Genomic DNA, 7,900 nt, shown 5'->3' with positions numbered 1-7,900 from the left:
GTAGAGATATTAGTTACAAATGCACCTTTCCTTTTTCTTGTTAATATAACTTCACCGTGATAAATGTTGCCAATAAAATTTCATTGATAAAAATACTGATAGGCCTAAAATTTTAAAGAAGGAAGTGAAACAATATATAGTGATTATATGTCCATTGAAATTTTAAATGCAGATGCAGCTCTCGAAGGACTCTGGATAGAATCCTTTTGTGTTATGCCATCCTTGTCCATGAATTATACTTTGATGAATGAAGTGATGTACTTTTGATGAGTGAGTTACTAAAGCAAGGATTAAATGTCGACTCCAAAGACCACCATGGTATAACACCAATTGAAATTGCCATGGAACAAAATCACGTGCACATGGTTAAGTTGCTTGTGGTGAGTGGTGCAGATGTCACTGGTATACGTACTCATGAATTTTGTGCATTCACCTTAAGTGAAATGCTGAAGAAGCGTGAGATTGGACATCTAATTAATATACATGAGGCCATGCCCAGTGAGATTGTATTAAGGGGGGCACGTGAAGAAGATAAAGAACGCATTTGGGGAAGATATAATGGACTAAACTGTCCAAGAGTTAGTATATATGGAGGCCACCCTATACTGAGAGAAGATAAAGGTGCCATGGAAGCTGGGAAGCTAATAAGGTTGCCTGATTCATTTGAGGAGCTTAAAACTATTGCAGGTAATATGTCCAATTTCCCACAATGAAAAAATTAGTATCTGTTCATTTGACCTTAATTGCCTACAAATTTAAACTAATTTTGAGACCCTTATTATTGGCTGGCAGCTAGCTGGTTGTAAATGCAATTGTGTTATGAATTATTGATTCAAATGTAAAACTGAGATGGTATACTTGAGCTTTTGGTCTCCTTGAATGCAATTGTAGTATGAAATTTGGATGATTATGCTTTGGGGGACTATGAAATACAATAGCTATATGGATTATATATTCATGGTGTGAAAGCAGACAGAACATAATGTTTGAGGTTGCTCAATAGGCAATTGTTATTCACAATGTAGAAATTAGAATTACATGTTGATCCCTAAATGGAGTGTGAGTTCTTTGTTCATAATATAAAAATTGGATAGTATGTGTTGTGCCTTGATGACCCTGAATTAGTGGAATGCTCTGTGGAATTAGCTACTGTTCCCTTCATTGAATTTCTCTTTTGAGAAGAAATTAATAGTATTTTTGTTGACCTTTGACAGCCTTTATTTAATAGAGTGTTGTGGTGTTAACATATGAAGATCAGTGTATTGAACACTCACCTAAATAGGGTCTTAAAGCACATTTCTATATATACGTACTGCTATGTACTGGTATGTTCTTCAAGATCTTATTTCTATATATAGCTTTCCTTTTTCCTTTTCCTTCATTTCCATTGCATTTTGGACCCATCTAGCATGTGAGTTGAGACACACATAATATAGTCATTTAAATTTGTGCATATGAGATTCTAATTGATGTCCATGCTAATAAAGCATTAGTTTAGGAGTCATTTAAGTGCTATAGTTGTTGAGGCCATGTTCCTTTATTTGTCAACTTAGTATTCCAGAATCTCTCGTCTTTTGAAGGTTCAAATTATCTGTAACCTGCTCATTCCTTAAATCTACTCGGGATCAACTTTGGAGAATCAGCTAGCATATCGGACAGGGATGGCCTACCTACTCATTTGAGCACCAGTAAGGCAATTGACCTACCCACTGATCTACTCTCAAGTATCTATATTGCGGAAACGGATTAGCTTGCTCTTTGTGCTGCAGACACCATCACAATAAATGATTGCATGTGGCTTTTTGCTCTTTGTGCTGCAGTTGATACTCCACTGTGTGCTGACACTTGCGCCTCTCTCAGAGGTTTTCTGCAGAAGTGTGCTGGCATTCGTGCCATGAAGACTGAACTGGATGGGGAGGTTGTAATGTTGAATATATTATATTGGCTACTATTTCTGTGAGGTATTTTGGACAATCTGAAAACTGAATTCCTAATTTGTAACTGTAATGGGGGATGATGGAGCTGAGAACATTAAGGTAAATGCCAAAATTTTGAGAAGTCAGTTTAAGTCATTTGAGCGCCAGTAAGGCAATTGACCTACCCACTGACCTGACAGTTGAAGAAAAGGATACTGCGCTGCCTCTGGAGAATCCTTCATCTAAAACTTACACTCACCAAAACTAGAAACAACTCTCCCACTATTCCTTTGCTTTCTGCAATAATAGCATGCGGAAACGGATTAGCTTGCTAGAACCTGCAGCCACCATCACAAGAAATGATTGCATGTGGCTTTTCCCTCTCTTTGCTGCAGTTGATACTCCACTGCATGCTGACACTAGCGCCTCTCTCAGGGGTCTTCTGTGGAAAGGGTCAACAAATTATAATTTGTTTTGCTGTGGAAACCTATGGAGGAGGAGAATTGTTTCTCTTATTTTCAGTCATTCAATAAAAATGTAATTCATTTTTTTATCCATTCTCAATATCCTATCAAATTTCAGTTCCGTTTCCTCAGTTCCTAACACATCATATACTTTTGACCAAAATGATGCCTTTCCTTCTTGTATATTGGAGGTGCTAGCACCAATTCAGTAGGGGAAGGGGATAAGTGGCGGAAGTTTGAAACTCTTGCAGCATCATTTGGCCTATGGTGGACAATTGCAGTGGTGCTGCTAGCTCATTTGGTAATGAAAATAACCCTTAAATCTTGACTTTAATCGCCCTTATTCTATTTGACATATACTGAAAATTAAGAAGTGGTAGAGGAATATATAATCAGCTTCACACAGTGCTAAGGGAACAATTGTGGCTTCAAACTCTTTTGGTGATGATGCTTGAATTTTCCTATGGTTTTCACTCATCAAACCTTAGACACATTCTGCCCCCCTTTTCTTCTCACTTTCAAACTGAAGGAAATCTGTGCAAACTTAGACTCTTATTGCAAGAGAAACTTATACTAACACCTTACTATCATCGTGTAGTCCACACCAACTTCTCAGATCGGAGTTAGTTTTATTCTTTCTTTTGGTTCTTGTCATGGGCCCTTAGAATTATTAATTTTCGTTTATTCTACTTTTTTAATATTTTTGTTTCACTTTTTAAGAGGTGTCCACCCTGCCTCTCTGTTTCAAAGTGAATTAGAAAGAGGAAGTTCCAAGTGTCTTCATCACCCCATGAATCTTGTAATGATTGTAGGCTGGATACTGTTACATTGGTTCCATGTTTTAATCTAATGGAGAGATATGTGATGGCGAAACATCATATATTCTCAGCGGACTGGTGGTTCTTGCAGTGCTTAAATCCCACTCTTCAAATTGTCAGGAGAAATATTCTTATATTATCATTAGTTTACTCTCCTTTATCTAAATTTCTTACTCTCAAATAAGGGAGAAAATTACCTTCTTTTTTTATGCCTTTGCTCCCTCTTCCTAACCCTTTGATTTCATTTCCTTTATAACTCTGAATCAAAGCTGAAAGAAACTGTCTTTTTCTAGTACCTTCTTGAAGCACTATTTTAAAAAATTTATCAGATAAGAATGGCTTTTGGATATCTTTTTTTATTCATCGGTGCTAGTGTGAGATGGTAATTGTGCCTTTTGCATACGCCTCCCTTTCTCTAATTTCTTGCACTTAGTACAATGGACCATTGACTTACAACAGAGTGTGCAGTCCATCAAATTGTAAAGTATTTGCATGATACTGAAGACTATTTGTGGAATTTGACAATTTAAGCTAGCTAGCTATACTTATAGAATTCAGTTGAGGTTGTGACAATTTAGGTTCTTTTGATTTTTATTAGCATTGGATGCAGTTGCTAAGAAGAAATTTTGTTCTCACTCTTGAATCAAGAGGAATTAAAGGGAAACTAGAAATATTGAGCATATTGCTTTAGATATAATAAGTTGAAGTAAAAAGGAGTTTATAGAGTGTAAGTTTTAACCAGATGTGGACAGACCATATTGTAAAGGTAAGAATTACCACAAGTCATTAGATTTAAGTCTACATCCTATTTATTTGATACTCTAAAAAATGTAATAAGATTTTTTTCAAATGCTAAAATAATTTGTAAAATTCATTCATTCCTTCAATCATAAATATCTCCAAATTTTAATGGACCATGAAATATTCAATCAATATTACAAGTATAAGATGTAATTGAAATAGGCAAAAGAGATTTATAATTAAGGAAAGAAAAATGTACAACTATTTCACAATAATGATGAAGCGAAACACGTCATAGAAGAATTTTACTTATATCTACTAGCGTGTCTACTGGCACTCCGTGCCGGTCACCCACATTCTTATTTTTTTGATATAGTATGTATGATCTTCATATTATATTATTTAAGAAAAACAATTTAAATATAAGAGTGCAGTATATAAACTCAATAAAGAGTGAAGATTTAAGAAGATAATATGTGATAGTTGATATGATATACATAAAACGTATGCCAATTTCTCATTTTGTGCCTATTGGGTGGAGAAAGATAGAAGATAGAAATAAGAGAATGTGTGGAAAATTAATGATATTAAATCATTAATATAAAAAATGAAAGTAATATGTGGAAGTTTAGTTATTAAAAATATGAAAGGGTAAGTTTGAAATATAAAAATTATAGCATGAGGTAGTTATTACTTGTTTTGCCTTTATTAATAGTACAAGTATTACAAGTAATAAGAATGTATGGAAAATTAATAATATTAAAGCATTATTAATATTTCAAGCATTATTGTGCATATATATATACTTTTACATTATTATTACTAATGTGTATCGAGTGTCTGTCGGTCACATTCTTATTTTAAAGTACTAAATAATTAATTTTTATACACTTCATAGAATTAAAATGTTTTTTTTTGTATTATATTTACTTTATATTATATTTTTGTCTTTATTAGAAAATATGCAACTTATAATTAATATGTTTGATGTGATTATATAGGATTATATGGCTTTTTTAAATTAAAAAATTGAAGGGCAAAATAGGAATATATAAATTATACCATGGTGGTGGTTATACCATATTTTGGCTTTATATATAGTACTAGCGTGTTGACATGCACTGTCGTGCCTGTCAATCCGCTTTCCTATCGTTTGTAATGTATAGTTTGTATTTTATAAATTTAAATATAATTTTTTGCGCTAAATTTACGGTTGAATTTATTCAATTGGTATAATATTCAATTTTTTAAATACACTTTTAAAATAAGAACATAATAAGGATAAAATAAGAAAATAATATTATATGGTTTTTTGGTAGAAATAAAAAGATAGTGATGGCAAAATAGGAAAACACAAATTACACCATGATGAGTGGTTATTTTGTGTTTTCCCTTTATTAATAGTATAGATAGATAGATATAGATAAATATATATAAGAAGAGATATTTATCTATACTAACTTATAAAGTCAAAATACTTTGTAATGTCCATGGTGTAATTTTGATATTCCAGATTTACCCTTTAATTAAAAAATTAGTATTATACATTTTCAAACCTGATAACTACTCAAAATAATTTCAAGAGAGATGAGTAGCCGTTTCTCCTCGTCATAAAAAAACTGCATATTTCATTCAGAAAGAATAACTGTTCTCTCACTCACCTTACTTCTATTTGCTATCTTTCTCAAATCAACCCAACAACGGCATTTTTCACAATGCAGGGTTTAGGGTTGCCATCGCCGCAGATGATACCGGTGGAGCTTCCATGTTTCTTGCCTCAAGTGGTAGTGTACTTGTTGGAGACGCTCCACCAGATGCAGACTCCATGATCAACAAAAACAAACGTCTAAACTCTGAAGTTTTGGTGTTGGAATGGGAAACTAGGTTTTGTGTTGTGAGTTTTTTTTTGGTTGGGGGAAAATAGAATGATGGAGCAGGAAAATTGGGTTGAAGTTGTAGTTGTTGGTGTGTTTATGGTGGGAGAAGGAAAGGAAGAGAAAAGAAGGAAATGTGTAGAAAAAAGTTTTTGTTATTGTCTAGGAAGATGAAGAAAGGGGGAATGAGAGAGAGAGTGATGGGAAGTAAAAAAGAAAAAGAAAAAGATAAATGAGATAAATAGAAATGCAGAGTAAGTACTATAGTTTCATCCACATATGTAAGTATTAGTCAAAATATAATACATTTTGTTTCCTCAAATTTTTACAATCATCTCTTACATTCATGTAATATGGAAATGAATAATATATGGAAAAATTTATGCACCAAATTTGTTTGATAAAATGTTTCACTCACTTCATTGTGAAGTAATACAATTTCAATTTCTATATGAGATTCTTCCATCATAGTTATTAATAAGATGTTATAATAATGTAATGCATGCCTCTATTCTATAACAAATACACACATTTGATATTTATGTTTTTTTTTTGTTAGGGATTGCTTATTCAATCAGTTTCTATCTTATGTGCTTTATATCAAAGTATTATTGTCTTTTTTATTATTGCCTTCATTGTTATTGACGTAATTAAAATGGAGTGTTAATAATGAAGTTCTTTATAGATTTGTATCTAAGTGGAGTAAAGTTTTTTAAGAAAAAGCTATTATTACAATTATAGAAGTGTGTTTTAGTAGCATTATCAACATGGTTATGGTGAATCACGTGCCTGCAATTGGAGAGGAAGGAAAACAAATTAAATCTGATATGGGCAATACATAATTCAGGAAGAAAAAGGATTTGCATCCTTCATGTTCATGTGCCAGCAACACTGATCCCCTTAAGTAAGTTTGCATATTTGTTTTCAATCTACTTTTCTATTTGGATTTATTGATTCATACATTTAATTCAGTGTTTAGTATATATTTTAAGTTGATGACAAGTATTTTAGAAATTTTATCGCGTGATTTTTTGCGTGTAACGAGGGGTATCTTTCACCCTATAGATAAGTAATTAATTCTTTCAGGGGTATGTGATTGTCATTCTCAACAAGTATCACTCTATCTGAAATTACCAGTTGATTTAAATTAGAACAAACTAAGGTTCATAATATAATCCAGCCAACCATAGAGAAGGATTTGTTAACGAGTGCCCTTAACAGAACTTTTTAAAGAAGTCAAAGGAAAATGAAATTGGTGAACATATCACATTTATGAAATTGGTTGTTTGTTGTTTGAGTTTATCAGTAAAGGAATTGATTTGAAGATCGGAATTTGGCGATATTATTTATTAAATCCTGAAAATTCTTACTTTAATGTGCTGTATTTCTGATTTCTACAAAATTTCCATTCTCTGATAATGGTCACACGTCTTATGTGTTGTATTTATTATTGCCTTCATTATTTACTATAGTAAGTGTATAAGTTATTGTAGTCATATTAATATAAAGTATTCAAGATTATAATCAAACTTTTTTACTTCCAAATCTTTATAACGTGTAAAAATGAAAACTTCGATATCAAACTGAGGGAATGTGGGTTGATAGGCAAAGAAGTCACCTTAATCATAAATTTCACTTACAAAATAATTGTGAATCACTCAATTATTTTAATGTTTATTTAAAAAATTAATAATTACATAAATTGAATAAATTCAAGTGCAAATTATAATGTCTAACACAACTTACTATATTTGATATTTATAATATATAAACTACACATTATAAATAATAGGAAAACAAGTTGACAGACACGCTAGTAGTGATAATGTAAAAAATAATTATACTATTTTCATGTACACTTTCTTTTCATACTTAAATTCACATCTGACTTTTGGGTTTATATGATATTAAATTTTAAGGTTAATTTATACTTCTATTATATACTTACTATATATGACATTGAATAATTTTTAATTTTCTATTTTGTTCTTAACTTTATAACAATTTGTACAAAAAAATCATTTAAATCATAAATAATCACCATTAATACTATAGTGACATATTTTATTTTAAATTGAATGTTATAA

This window comes from Lupinus angustifolius, chromosome LG20 (assembly GCF_001865875.1).
Source record: "Lupinus angustifolius cultivar Tanjil chromosome LG20, LupAngTanjil_v1.0, whole genome shotgun sequence".
In the NCBI taxonomy this organism is placed as follows: Eukaryota; Viridiplantae; Streptophyta; class Magnoliopsida; order Fabales; family Fabaceae; genus Lupinus; species Lupinus angustifolius.
The sequence above is the reverse complement of the archived record's forward strand: the minus strand, read 5'-3'. Positions refer to the sequence as shown.